General features: G+C 35.7%; 1 pseudogene; it reads left to right on the forward strand.

Moving 5' to 3' along the window:
* The first annotated feature begins 5,251 nt into the window (after nt 1-5,251).
* LOC140846039 (olfactory receptor 14A16-like) lies at nt 5,252-6,198 on the forward strand (annotated as a pseudogene).
* The last annotated feature ends 10,006 nt before the right edge of the window (nt 6,199-16,204 follow it).

Genomic DNA, 16,204 nt, shown 5'->3' on the forward strand with positions numbered 1-16,204 from the left:
CTTTCCATGTATTTGCATCCAGTCCTCCTCCCAGGCTAGTTTCTCTACAGTCTGCACTTACCAGAGAGTGATCAAGGTAAGTATAACATGACATGCTTCTCTCCTACTCAAAACCAACACTGTCTTTCCTCTTACAGTAAAAATTAACAGCCTCACATGAAGAACAGTATTCCTGATCATGAAATACTTTTGTTCACTCATGTCCTAGTCTCTTGCTTCCCTGCTCCCCTGGAGATCGCCAAGCTCACCTGTCACACCTCCACTTGTGCTCTTAAGTGACCTTCTGTTAGTGGCCCTCCCTTTGGGACTGCACTGTATTCTCTTCCTCCAGTCTCTCTTCAAGGCCTCCATCTCCGGGCGAGAGACAGTGCATTCACGCTCACCTTTGGACTTTGACTCACTGCGCTGCTTTTAATGACATATTGCAGTCTACTGAGTCTGGCCCATAGTAGGCACTCAATAAATGACTGAAACTTTGGATGCTAGATTAACTGGAGTCCTGTCACAGATATGTAAACCACTAACAAAGTTAAAATATGGCACACTGATCACACTAATAATTGAGTGAGATTTAGTACAGGCTGATACTGACTGAGCAGGTTAATGGAGAAAACAATAACACCATATTCCCTTTGGAATAAAACAGCTTGATAAATTACAACTCTTGGACTACGGTTAAACACTCAAGAGATCAGCAGGAGAGGTAAAATGGTCAAGCTGTTCAGGGCTCCTGTTTATTTTGACTGAGTTATTGATGAAGCCACAGTTGAGAATCATACAACTTTTCAGAGGAATCAACAAAGCTAGTCATCTCTACTCAGTTGAGATGTGTATCCTTCTGTCCTTGTGATGGCAGTAAATTTCACTAGAAAAAAGCTTAAGTAGACAACTGGACCTTTTATGTACCAGGATTTGGAGGTATACTATTAAATAATTATTTTGTAAAATCATTTTAAATTTAAAATATTCTAGATTTAAAATTTCATTTTATATTTGAAAAAAAGCAACAGTAAAGTACTAATTTTAATGTAATGAACACTAAAAAATATCCAGAGGGATCAATTTATTCTGTGGTGCACAAATTGTTCAATTAACAATATCAGCTTTTTTGAGGTGAGTTTCAGTGGGAGAAATCATTATTTTAATTAAATTTAAGGTGCTCCACTGATGGTGATTTTTAGTGGTTTTATTACAATATTACATTCCTATCTGTTAGTGCTGAATTTAGCATTTAGAATACTAAGGTGAAAGTGTATAAAATGTTAAATGAAATAACAATTCATGAGAAGTAGACAGTAAATAATGAAGAGCCTCAAGACGAAACTAAAATTAAAATAATGTTGAGTCTTCAAGAAAGGTGTGTTATATTTTTTAACCCCTGAAATATTAATGACATATGGAAATCCATTTATCATTATGAACACCTGGGTTTTTCTTAGTCTGTCACTGAGAGGCTGCTACTGATCTTGGAAAATGAAGGACTCACAATATTTTAACAGGGAGATCAGCATATGTATATCAAATCTAATTTCATCATTATGAACATTTGTTTTAAGTCACCCCCAAATTTTTATATCTTTGACTGGAATACGTTCCAAATTTTATTTTATTTACATTAAAATATGTGAAATTATTTCCACTAATATATTAAAATTGCTTTATATTATTACTTTCCCAATCCTAACAACCAATATGTACTGAAGATGTTCACATTGTCCAGCACCATGGAGAGAAGTGGAACATAATATTTTAGAGAATTAGAATAAGAAGACTGTGTGATAGAATATTGTATAGTGAAGGTTTAATATTTTACCACATTTGTATGAAGGTTGATCAATAAAATATGTACAAACAGAAGGTATCAATGTGTTAATGCAAAAAGAGGAAAATTACACTCGGCAGACCAAGACTGAATTTAGCTCCAGCTATAAATGGTCCCTTTCCCCCACCACGTATTTGCATTCATCTTATGTTAAGGATAGAAGGAGACAGTAAAATAGATTGGGAATAAGTGAACGTGGAAAATATCATGCTTGCAAGTTCATGCATTGTGGGATTGGAAGTTCAGACATGAAGAAGAAAAAAGATTATAGAGAAACACTTTTTAACTTATTAGATATGGGGGAAAGTTGGATAAAATGGGAAATAATAAGAGGAAGTGATAAATTAATGAATATGAGGCCAAAAGTCTTAGGTCATAGCCTATAGGATTTGATACCTAAGGTAATCAGGATATGTGTCATATAGAACAATAATGCATATATGAATAAAACCACGTACTTTTATGATAAATAATTTGAGAATTATGAACGTGAAAAACGTAGTTAGATCTATCTCTATATTAAAATGTTAAATGTAAGAACATCTACAGATTAAGCATTTTGTAGAGAGAATGTAGGTTAAATAGTTTATAGGATTGAGGAAAGTCTGTAATCCATTTTTTAAAAAATTGTTTACTGTTCAATTTATTGGAAGATATGCTGAAACAAATGTTGTTAGTCATGGAATAGGATGTAAGGACATTAAGATTAGGACACAATTTAGCAGTTATCAGTTTGTTTCTCAGGATTCATTTATAGATATGGGGAGGGTGCTTTTCATCAGGACACTTACGTTAAGGTCGGTTCAAAATTTCAGCCCTTCAGCATCTTTCATAGAACATATTTGGGTAATAAAAATGGCACGTAGGAGGAGGGAGATGTCTAGGCTGGCATGTGCATACAGTGAGACAACGAATTTGACTGGATCTGTACTGTTGGAACTCAACCAGGAGTTGGGAGGGGTGCAAGTTGTAGCACCCCAAAATCTCATGACTATAGACTATCTATGGTTAAAAGAACATATGGGATGTGAACAGATCCCAGAAATGGGCTGCTTTAATTTGTCTGATGGTTCAAGTACAGTTGGACAATATCCATCATATCATAGATAAATTTTCACAAATGCCTAGGGTGCCTAAATGGTTTTCTTGGCTTCACTGGAGATGGCTGGTAATTATAGATTTGCTTTGTTTATGTCACCGTATTCCTATTATGTTAATATGTGTGTGCAAATTAGTTAGTAGTTTAAAACCTATACATACTTAAGGTACTATACAAGAAGATATGTCAAAGAAATAATCAATCCTCCCAAGTTTCCTTCATATGCTACATCTATAGCTTTTCTTCTTCCTTCCTAATTACAAACCTTAAATAGAATTCGTGCCTCATATCGAATTTACCGAGTATCATAATTCCTCCAGGTGGTAAAGATACCTCGAGACAAGTGCTGGGCATAGAAGCCACAGGGCATAAATCTGCAAAGAAGTAAAAAGCTAACCTTTGCAAACAATATGGCTTCTCTCTCACTTACCAACTTTACATTTCCCTGTATGGCCCCGGAAGATGACTGGTTAGCCAGAGACGGGTAAGATTCCTCAAGGGAGGAACAACCTAAGACAGGCACAGTCGCAGGGGGGCTATCAGGTGAGAATTTGGGGATCAACAGAGGTGAGGCTCAGAACCTCACCCCCCCTGCTTTGAGAGAAATCTTCTGCATCCGTGGATGTCTTGCTGCCCTTGTCTAGCCTGGATTAATACTTAGTCCATAGGCACACACCTGATCATCTGATCATCTATATTTGCCTTCTTACAGCACTAAACTATGTTTTCTACCTTTATCTTGCATCTACCTACCACTTCAGCATTTTATTAAAAATAAAAATAATAATAATAATAGGAGAAATGTGGGATCAACATATAAATCAAGTACAAAAATCAAATGAATATTCATATTTGACCTGATGGTTTATAGGTCATATTGCATGATCAAAACCGAAAGTTTCTGTGATGAATGCCCTTGTACTGTTCACCATGTAAGAATTTATTCACTCTGTAAGAATTCGTTCACCATGTAAGAACTTGTTCGTTATGCTTCAGAAGATTGGAGACTGACGAGAATTAGGCTTGAGATGGATTAATGATTGTACATTGAGCATTGACCCCCCTATACTGAATTTTATTGTTGTTAACAACCATTTGATCAATAAATATGAGAGATGCCCTCTCAAAAAAAAAATAAATAAATAAATAAAAAAAAAATGGGCAGAGTACCTGAACAGACATTTTTCCAAAGAATAGATACAGATAGCCACAGGCACACGAAAAGATGCTCCACAACACTAATAATCAGGGAAATGCAAATCAAAACCACAATGAGATATCACCTCACATCAGTTAAAATGGCCACTATCCAAAATACAAGATAAAACAAATGTTGGCAACGAGGTGGAGAAATGGGAACTCTCCTACACTGTTGGTGGGAATATCACTTGGTGCAATCACTATGGAAAGCAGTATAGAGGCTCCTCAAAAAACTAAAAATAGAAAAACCATATGACCCAGTAATTCCACTTCTGGGAAATTACCTGAAGAAAACAAAATTCCTGATTTGAGAAGATATATGCACCCTTATGTTTATTGCCACATTATTTACAATAGCCAAGATATGGAAGCAAACTAAGTGTCCATCAGTAGATGAATGGATAAAGAAGAGGTGGTACCTTTACACAATGGAATATTATTCAGCCATAAGAAAGAAAGAAATCCTGCCATTTGGGGGCAACATGGATGGACCTAGAGGGTATTATGCTAAGTGAAATAAGCCAGGCGGAGAAAGACAAATATAATATGATTTCACTTATTTGTGGAGAATAAAAACAAAACAAAATGAACAAAATGGCATGTAGACCCATAGACTCTAAGAAATGATTGGTGGTTACCATGGGGAGGGGTTGGGGTGGGTAAGTTGGGAGTGTGAGGGGAATAAAGGAGTACAAAAATTCTCAGTCATAAAAGAAGTTGGTCATGAGGATGGTAGTACAGCCTGGAGAATAAAGTCAATGATTCTGTAACATCTTACTATGTTGACAGTAAATGCACCAATTGGGTTGGAGATTTAATAATGTGGGTTACTGTTGAACCATTGTGTTGTATACTTGAAACCAATATAAGATTGTATATCAACAATACTTCAATTAAAAAGAAGGCTGTGACAAAAAAAAAAAAATGGCACGTGCATGTGCACTGAGTATAAAGTGGTTCAGTAAAGCAGTGTTATTCAGGTACTGTTGGTGACCAACCCACATGGTAGGAGTAACATTTCTATTAAATAGATTGTGTGATGACTATATGAATATAGAACTATATTGTAAGTTGAATATGGAAGGACTTGAAAATGACGTTTCATTTCTCCTTTTTTTAAATACATATTTATGTCTCCAAGCACAACAAATCTCACAGCTGTCACAGAATTTATCCTCATTGGATTTTCTACCAATGAAAATATGCACATGTTGCACTCAGTGCTCTTCACCTTGATATACTTCTTGGCACTAATGGAAAATGTCCTCATTATCATGATCATAACTTTGGACAAGCGTCTCTGCACCCCATGTACTTCTTCCTGAAGAATTTGTCCTTCTTGGATCTCTGCCTAGTTACATTCACAATCCCCAAATCCATTGCCAGCTCCTTGACTCACAGTGACTCCATCATATGTCCTGGCTGTGTAGCCCAGGTCTTTCTGCTTGTGTTTTTAGCGACTGCAGAGCTGAATCTCCTCACCGTGATGTGCTTTGACCCCTATGCTGCCATACGCCACCCCCTGCACTACGAGGTCGTCATGAATGTGAATATGCGTGTTCAGTTGACAGCCGTGTCCTGGCTGGGTGGGGGTCTGATCGCCATAATGCACACAGCCGGTACCTTCTCCTTATCCTACTGTGGTTCTAACGTGGTCCATCATTTTTTTTGTGATATACCACAGTTATTGGCTATTTCTTGCTCAGAAAACATAATAAGAGAGATTGTGCCTATCCTCATTAGTGTGGTATTGGATATCTGCTGTTTTATTTTCATCATTGTTTCCTATGCCTACATCTTCTCCACTGTCAAGAAAATGTCATCAACAGAGGGTCAGTCAAAAGCCTTCTCCACTTGCCTTCCACATCTGATTGTGATTGTGTTATTTCTCTCCACTGGTTTCTCTGCATATCTGAGGCCGATTTCACAGGCCCCTTCCATTTTTGACCTTGTCATTTCTGTGTTCTACACCATGGCTCCCCCAACCTTTAATCCCATGATACATAGTCTAAGAAATAATGCCATAAAAATGTCTCTGGAAATATTACTGAAGGGACTATTCACCCAAAAGCATTAAGTATTCCATCTTTTATTTCAATAACAATTATCATCAATAATTATATGTCCATTATTTGGTAATATTTTTACTTAAAATCCTTTGAAGACCCTTTTCAGAAGATTTTTAGGTTTGTAACAAAATTGATTGTGAGGTATAGAGATTTTCCACATAACCCTTATACCCACAAATGCATAGCCACCCACAAGAGCAATATAACTAACAAGAGTCATACTTCTTTTAAAACAATGTAATGTTTACATCTCATAATTACTCAACATCCATAGTTTACATTAGGGCTTCTATCTTAGTGTTTTATATTCTATGAGTTGTATAAATGTAAAATAACATTTACTCACGAGTATAACATCACCCAGAGCATTTTACTACCCCCAAAATCTTCTATGCTTTGCTGTTTTTCTCCCTTACTTCCATCAGCTTCTGGAAGCCATGGAATTCTTTCATTCTCGATAATTTTTGGTATTGTACAATGTGATTCAGTTGGAATCATGCAATGAAGAACATTTTGAAATTAGCTTATTTTACTTAGTAATGGGCATTTAAGTTTCTTCATGTCCTTTTATAGCTAGACGGCTCATTTCCTTTCATTTATGAATAATATCCCATTGTCTGCATGCACCGTATTCATTTACCTTTTCACCTGCTGAATGCCACCTCGGTTCATTCCATGTTTCAGCAATTAAGAACAAAGCTGCTATAGATATTCTTTTGCATTATCATTTGTGTATATAAGTTTTCACTGCCTTTGGGTAAATACCAAGAACATGTTTGCTGGACCACATGATAACAGTATATATGGTTTGTAAAATACCCACCAAAACTGGCTTCCAAGTGGCTGTAGCATTTTGAATTCCTGTAACTAATATGTACGACTTCCTGGTGGTGCACCTTCTTGGCAGCATTTCTATGAATGTCTGGAACTGGCCATTCAAATTGTGTGCAGTGGTATCTCATTGATTTTATTTTTATATTCTTGATGACATATGACATGGAGCATTTTTTCAAACGTTTAACACCTGTCTGTCTTCGTCAGTGAAGTGCCCAATTTTCAGTGGGATTGTTTGTTTTCTTATTGTTGAATTTATTTGTTCTTTACATGTTTTGAATAGGGTTTTTTATCCTATATGTCTTCCACAAATGATTTCTCCCAGCCTGTTGCTTGTCTTCTCCTTCTCTTGATATTTTCTTTCTCAGGAGTTTTAAATTTTTTAATTTTACTGTAGTCCAGGTTACCAACATTTGTTTTCATGAATCCTGCCTTTAATGTTGTATCTAAAAAGGCATCATTTAACTAAGGTTATCTAGGCTTTCTCTTAGGCTATTTAGCAGGGTTTTATACTACAATGCTTTGCATTCATGTCTAAGATTCATTTTGAATTAAATTCTGTAAAGTGTGTACAGTCTATATCTGGACTGTTTTTTCATGCCAGGTTTTTCCAGCAACATTATTAGTTGAATAAACAATCTGCTCCTTTGTTAAAGATGAGTTGATTATGTTTACAGAGGTCTATTTCTGAGCTTTCTATTCTATTGCATTGACCTATTTTATGTTTTTTGGTCATTTCCATACTATCTTGATTATTGTAGCTTCCCACTAAGTCCTGACCTTGGACAGTATCAGTCCACTAACTCTGTTTTTGTTCTTGGTTTTATGATGTGACTGGTTTTGCTTTGTAAACAATTTTTGTTTTGGGATGATTGACAAATATATAAATTTATTGAGTCATTATATTGTACCTCTGAAACAAATATGATCTTGTATATCCTATTAATAAATTAAAATAAAGTATACAATGTGAAAATTATATATATATTTATATATAAGTATATGTATAGTTGAATCATTACCAAGATGAGCATAGTTAATGCATCATCAACTCACATAGTTCACAGAATTAAATCACTGTGTTAGTGATAATTTATAAGATTTATTGTAAGCAACTGTTAAATTTAGAATACCATATTATTAACTATAGTCACAAAGCTATACATAAGATCCTCTGAACTTTTTCTTATAAGTAAAAATTTTTATCTTTAGACATTCATCCCCTCACTGAAGCCCAAGGCAGCTTCTATTGTATTCTCTGTAAATCTGAAGTTGTTTGTTTGCTTGTGTTTTAGATTCCACATGTAAGTGAGGCCATACAGCATTTGTCTTTCTGTCTGGCTGACCTCACTTAGCATAATGCCTTCCGGATTCCCCTATTTGGTCACCAATGGCAAGCCTTCTCTTTTACTGTTGAATGATATACCATGGATGTAGTGTGTATATGATTTTATTTGTGTACTTCTCCATCAAAGATCTTTTAGGTTGTTTCTATAGCTCAGCTTTTGTGAATAATGCGGCAATGCACATGGGTGGGCAGATCCTCTTTGATATACTGATTTCCGTTCTTGCAGGTACATCCCAGCAGTGGTATCGCTGGATCAAGTGGGGTTTATGTTTTAAGTTTCTGAGTCACCAACACACTGTATTCCGTAGACTGCTCCATTTTACATTTACATCAACAGTGTTTGAGAGATACTTTTCCCCTTATCTTGTTAATATTTGTTATCTGTCTGAAAACAACCATGGTGAGATATGTGAGGTGATATCTGATTATGGTTTCGATTTCTAGTTCTCTGTCCATTAGTGATGTTGAGGCACCTTTTCAATACCTGTTGGCCATTTGCATATCCACTTTGGAAAAATTATACTCAGGTCCTTTCTTCATTTTCTAATTAGATTATTTGCTCTTGTGATACTGAGTTGTGTATGTTCTTTTAACACATTTTTGGATATTAAGCCCTTATATGCGGTGGGCAAATATTTCATCCCTTTCCATAGACTGACTTTTGAACCCCAGAAAATCCATAGTTCTTCTTTTTACTCCATATAGATTCACAGATAAAAGCCTCTATTTGTCTATCCTACAATCTGAAGAACTGAAATGTATGCAAGCTGACACAGTCATCAGGTAAAAACTATAGTAATAACCTGTCAATTCAGTCCAGTGAATGATTTGGCTGTTACTATTTTAGTTTTTACAGCATAGATTGATTAATCATCTCAGCATCCTAAAGAAAAAGAGTTCAGTTTTAATGTTAGGGCAACAAGGATCAGAAAAATGTAGAAGGAAAATTATAGACACTATTCTATATTTTCTGTGATAACTCTATAATAGGAAGGGTGTATCTTTGTGCCTTCTATTAGCATTGTCAAAGAGATGATTCTGAGACTGAACACAAAGATCTAGAAGTTTTAGAAATATTCTAAACAAAAGTCTGGGAACAGAGGGAAAAAAAAGATTTCTGAAGCCATAATGAAAAAAGAAAGATAAATACTTATGTTTTAGATTAGTAAATCTTTCTGTTCCTGCACTAGTCAATGTTGAACTTCCATTCTTCCACTTAGTGCCCACTATTCTTTACTTGCAAGATGAGCTAATTCTTCATTTTTATTTCCAACCATAATTTTTATGAGTTGGCAATTTAGTTAGGAATTATCTCTTAATATCTTACTTGTGTAGGTTTACAGATACTTAAATCAGTGGGAAACTGACTCATTCACATAGTGTGAAAGTAGGTGAGGAATATTAATGCAGTATTAATCAACCCAAATGTCCATAGATGGATGGAATCAATAAGAAAATCATTATACATACAAAGGAATATATTATTTACCTTAGGAAGGTATGAAATTCTGACACATTTGCAGCGTGGCTGAGTGTTGAGGATGTTATGTGACATGAAATACGCCAGTCACAAAAGGGGCAAATTTTGTATAATTCCACTTATCTGATGATCCCATAAGAGTCAAATTTAAAGAGACAGAATAGTAGTAGTAAGGTGCCTGCCAGTTCCTGGGGGCAGGGGATATAGAGGGCTACTGTTTATTGGGCACATATTTTCAGTTTGAGAATATGCATAGAGTCCTGGCAATGGATATTGGTGATGGTTGCAGAAAAAATGCAAATATGCATGTCACTGTACTACAGAATACTTAAAAATGGGTACAATAATAGCAAAAATTAGTTTAATAAAATGACCCAGCACACTACAATGACTAATCTACAGATTTTTTAACACTAACTTGCCTGATCTTTCATTGTTGTTTTTAAAAACTAAATAGTAAGTGGCATTCAGACTCCCACCTCTTAAAAATGTTCTTTCTCTTTCTCAAGTGCTCACTTACTACACACACACACACACACACACACACACACACACATGCACACACAAAGGCACCATTTACTTTTTATGCATTGATTTTAGAACAAGTTTAAAGTTTTGTCAACATTCAACAAGGAGAGATCAGAATAATGGAAAATAAGAAGTCTTTCAATCAAATAAGTGAGTCAGGAGGATTAGTTACTAGGTGTTCAGAGTACAAGTCACAAATATAGGGCTTTGCAGATAGAAAAGTTTTGGCAAATGCAAAGAGGATGTGGGCTCTGTGATGTCTAACTCTGAGCCAACCAACTAAAACCCTCCAGCAGAATGCCGCCCGTACAACCACGATACTCCCGCAGTAGGGCTGGGGACTGAGTGAGGCCTGGCACTGTCTTTGTCTGCCTTCATTGGCCTTCCAGTACGGGAGGGCTGTGTGCAGTGGGGAGAAGGAATGACCACGGAGGATGGGGACTCCTTACCTCCATGTCACTTCATTGAATGACATCAAATCCTTGAGACTGAATTACCATCCCCATCTCTGGTCGTATTTATTTAAAAAGAATAAATAGTTCCAGTACCAGCAGATAAGAAATGAAATTGCCCTTAAATATGTATGTTCTCTTGGCACCGAGGAGGAAAGTAATTTATCTCTGTTGTGTGAGAAATGAGTGACTTTTTATTTTTTCTTCTTTATCAGAAGATACTATATTTCCGTGAATTTGAGGGGAAACAGTGTCAATACATGAGTGCCTTTATACAGTAAATGAGAGTGCATTAAGCAGTACAGTCTTGCTTTGGGGGAAAGCATTCAAAGAAGGTCATACTTGTTTTCAGTGTATGACGTGATACATTCAAGCTAAAAGCACTGTCAATTCCAAGTAGTTATGTTTCCATCTGCAGACTCAGTCCTGTCAGTTCCTAGACCAGAGGAAATAAGCTGTCTTGTTTGGAAAGGAAAGAATGCCTTCGAAGATTACTCAAGATCAGGAAAAATTATCTGATTTTGGTAAGTTTTAATAATTTTTGAAATGTTACATAGGTATAACTCCATTATGAAGTACTTAGTTTTTACACAGTTAAATCCATCGATTTAATTCAGCTTCCAAGAATATTACTGTGTATGATACAAGGCTAGAACAAATATGTTATATATTATGTAATTAATATCTTGTTCATTTTGGTTGCTATCATAGAGCATAAAGATACACTTACAAAGCAAATTGGATTTATGAAGAATTCTCATTCATTGTGTCAATCAAACAAACTAAATTGAGAAGTACTTAAAATTAAAACCTTGAAAACAGGAAAATACTGAAATTAATTTTATGCCCTAGTTAAAAGATTTTGCAAATGGCAGATCAAGTATTTGAAATAAGTTTTGTTATTTTCAGTTACTTTCATGAAAAATATAATTGAAATGGAGCACTGTGCCTGATGAAAACTCTTCTATTTCACTGTTTCAGTGTCAATCCTGTTGAAATCATGGGAGTGGGAACACCACCTCAGAGTTCATTATCCTAGGACTCTTTAACCACTGAGGAGCCCACCCATTCTCTTTGTGATGGCTCTGACAGTTGCCTTCACCTCCCTCGTGGGCAACGCCCTCATGATCCTGCAGATTCATCGGGACCCCCGGCTGCACACGCCCATGTATCTCCTGCTGAGCCAGCTCTCCCTCACAGACCTGGTGCTGGTCTGCACCACTGTGCCCAAGATGGCTGCTCACTATGTAACAGGGAGAAAGTCCATCTCCCCCACTGGCTCTGGGGTGCAGATCTTCTTCCTCACATTGGGAGGAGGTGGGTGCTTCCTCTTGGCGGCCATGTCCTATGACCGCTATGTGGCTATTTGCCACCTCCTGAGATACCCCATTCTCATGAACTGACGACTATGCCTGCTAATGACCTGGGGGTCCTGATTCCTGGGATCAGCTTATGGGCTCACGCAGGCTGCTGCCACCCTGAGCTTCTTCTTTTGAAGGGCTCATGAGATTGACCATTTCTTCGGTGACGTGCTAATTCTGGCGCGTTTGGCTTGTGCTGACGTGTACACCTGATGTGTGTTAATGCTCCTGGTCCTACTTTCCTCATGCAGGTTTCCTATAGTCTCATCCTGGCTGCTCTTCTCCGGATGCTTCTACAGAAGCCCACAGAAAGGCTTTTGCCACCTGCTTCTCACATTTGACTGCGGTGGGACTGTTTTAAGGAGCAGGCATTTTTACTTACATGAGATCCAAATCCTATAGGTCAGCTTGACAAGGTTGTGTCAGCATTTTATACTATCTTAACCCTGTGTTGTACCCCCTCACCTACAGTCTGAGGAACAATGAGGTCAAGAGAGCCCTGACAAGGTTCATGGCCGGTGTCCTGCCTTAAATAATGACTGAGGGTAAGATTCCTAGAGAGAAGTTATATAGGCATTATACCTATAATGGTTATTACTCTTTTTCTTGGAAATACAGATGGATCTCCATACATTGGGATTGTCTATTACATTGTCATCAAGAATAAATTGTGGATGTTAAAAGTCTGTTGATCACAAATCCTTATTACAGTGTTTCCACACCACAACTCACAAATTTATTCAATCAATTAACTTGGCCGCTTTTGCTTAGCTGGCTGTCTTATCCTCTTACTGAATGGTTCTATTGGAGCTATGCATTTGACATATGTTTAAATTATTGACAAAATTTTTTTTATAAAAGAAATTCAGCAAGGCATGTGTTGCCACAAATTAGGTATTTTATTGTGCCACCGTTTTTGTATCAGTGATTATCAAACTAATGTTCCTTTCTACCTATAATAACTTCCTCTCTGATATACTCCATTCTTTATGAAATACTATAAACAAAGAAATCACATTATTATATATATAACAACTATTATATGGAGTTTACCTTGGGACTTCCTGAACTAAAAATAAATTTGAAATTTTTGGTGGGTGTAACTTCCATCCATGGAAGAGAAATCATGGACTAGAATCATCTTCTCCCTATTATTTACATGAAACATCTTTTTCCATCCCTTCCCTTTTAATTTGTGCATGTCTTTGGGTCTGAAATTAATCTCCTGTAGGCAGCATATATATTGGTCTTGTTTCTTTATCTATTCTGCCACTCGTGTCTTTTCATTGGTGCATTCAGTCCATTCACATTTAATGTAATTATTGGTAGGTATATATTGTCACCAGTTTATTAACTGTTTTCTGTTTGTTTTGTGGTTCCTCTCTGTTCCTTTCTTCATCTCTTGCTGATGGTTTTCTTTAGTGTTGTGTGTATGGATTTCCCGTTTTTACTTTTTTGTGTGTCTGTTACAGGCTTTAGGTTTGTGGTTATCATAAGGTTCAAGGACAGCTTCTGAAGTACATAACAGCTTATATTAAGTGGATGATTGCTTTATTTCAAACACAACCTAAAAGTGCTTTTGTCTTGTTTTTCCTCGTCTGCACTTTATGTATTAGATGTCATAATCTGCATTTTTGTGTGTATCCTTTGAGCCATCTTATGTAGTTAACTTTACTACCTTTGTTTTGTTTTAATTTTTTGTGTGCTTGGTAATTAATTGGTCTACTACCTTTAATGTGCATTTATTTTCACTGGTGAAAGCTCTTCAGCCTAAGGAACATTTCTGTCTACAGCAGTCCTTTTAATGTGTTCTGTAATTCTAGTTTAGTGGTTATAAATTCCTTAGGCCTTCATTTACCTGGGAAATGGTCAATCTCTGCTTCAGATATGAATGAAAATCTTGCTGGGTTGAGATTCTTGCTCGGAGGTCCTTCTGTTTCCATACATCAAATTATTCATGCCCCTCCCTCTGGCGTATAAAGTCTCTGCTGAGAAGTCTGATGATAGTTTCACGGGGTTTCCATTATAAGTAATCTTTGTTCTCTCTCTGGCTGCTTTCAATACCCTCTACTTATCCTTAATCTTTGCCATTTTAATTATTGTATGTCTTGGTGGTGTCCTCCTGGGGTTCCTTTATTAGAGGGTCTCTGGCCTTCCATAACCTGAGTGTCTATTGTCTTCCCCAGAAGTTTTCAAGAGTTATTTCCTCAAAGATGGTTTCTAACCCTTTGTCTCTATCTTATTCTTCTGGTATCCTTATTACACAAATATTGATTCATTTGGAGTCATCATACAACTCTCATATCATTCTTTCATTCCTAGAGTTCCATTTTTCTCTCTGTCTTTCAGTTTCATGTGTCCTTATTCAAGGAGATACATGACAATCCCACAACAAACATTATAATCAATGATAAAAAGATAAAATAATTTCCTCCAAGATCAGGAATAGGGCATGTGTGCCCACTCCCTCCAGTTCTTTTCAGTAAGGTTCTAAAAATCTTAACTAAAGCAATTAGACAAATAAATAAAACATGTGAAATATATCCAATTTGGAAATGAAGAATTAAATTGTCTTTGTTTGTAAATGACATGATCTTTTTTATAGAAACTCCCAAGAACTCTATAAAAAACTGTTAGAAGTAAAGTAAATTTCTATGATGTACAATCAAAATATACATTCATTCATTTCTAAATGGAAAAATGAACTATATGAAAATAAATAAAACAATCCATATATAATACCTTCAAAAACAATAAAATATTCAGCAAGAAATTCAAATGAGATAAAAGATCTGTGCTCTCAATTATAAAACATTGATTAAAGAAATTAAATAAAATACGAATAAATGAAAATATATAGCATGCCCATGGATTGGAAAAATTAATATTGTCATAATGACAAAATTATCCAAAGCTGTTTGTAGATTAAATGCAGTCTTTATCAAAATTATAAAGGCATTTTTCATGGAAATACAAAATAATTTTGAAAGTCATATAGAAGCATAGAACTACCCTAGTAGCCAAAGAAATTCTTAAAAAGAAGAACAAAATTGGAGGCTTCACAGTTTTTTTATTTCAAACTACATTACAAAGATATTGTAATTAAAACAATATGGCACTGGCATGAAAGAAGACTCATAGACCAATGGAACCAAATCAACATTCCAGAAATGAAACTCATGCATGTACAATGAAGTAACTAATATTTGACAAAGGAGTCATATGACCTAACAATCTGTTTTGAAAAGACAGCTCCAGCTCCATGCCTATGTTCATTGCAGTAGTAGTCACAAAAGTCAAAACAAAACATAAAAACAACCTGTGTCCATTGAAAGATGAAGGAATAAAGGTAATACAATATAGGAGATCCATTTGCATCAAAATACATGAACCTTAAGGACATTATTCTAAGTTAAATGAGTTAGATAGTAAAGATGAATACTGTATAGTGTCACTTATATGTAGAATCTACGTAAGCCAAATTCACTGAAACAGAGAGAATAGTGGTTGTCAGGAGCTGGGGTTTTGGAATATATAGCAGATGTTGATCAAAGGGATCAAACTTCCAATTTTAATCAGAATAAGTTCTGGGTATTTAATGTACAGCAGGGTGACTAGAGGAACCAATATTGTGTTATACAGTTGAAAGGTGCTGAGACTGTAAATCTTAAATATATTACCATAGACTCACATGCACATGAGGTAATTTTGTGAGGTGATGTATGTCTGAATTAACAGCATTGTGGTAATCATTTTGCAGTATATAAATGTATCAAATCATCACACTGTGCAACTTAAACTCAATGTTGTACATCAATTATGTCTCAATGAAACTAGAAAAATATACTAAGTATATTAATACAGTTATGTAAATCAACAATAATGATTTGTACAGTTCTTATATATGCTTTAATATCTGTTCACAACAGTCATTTATAATTGGTAACTTATAAAATAACAATGAGAAATTTAAAGGATACAAATTATAAGTAATCCCTTAAGGCTTTTATG

This window comes from Manis javanica, chromosome 14 (assembly GCF_040802235.1).
Source record: "Manis javanica isolate MJ-LG chromosome 14, MJ_LKY, whole genome shotgun sequence".
NCBI lineage: Eukaryota > Metazoa > Chordata > Mammalia > Pholidota > Manidae > Manis > Manis javanica.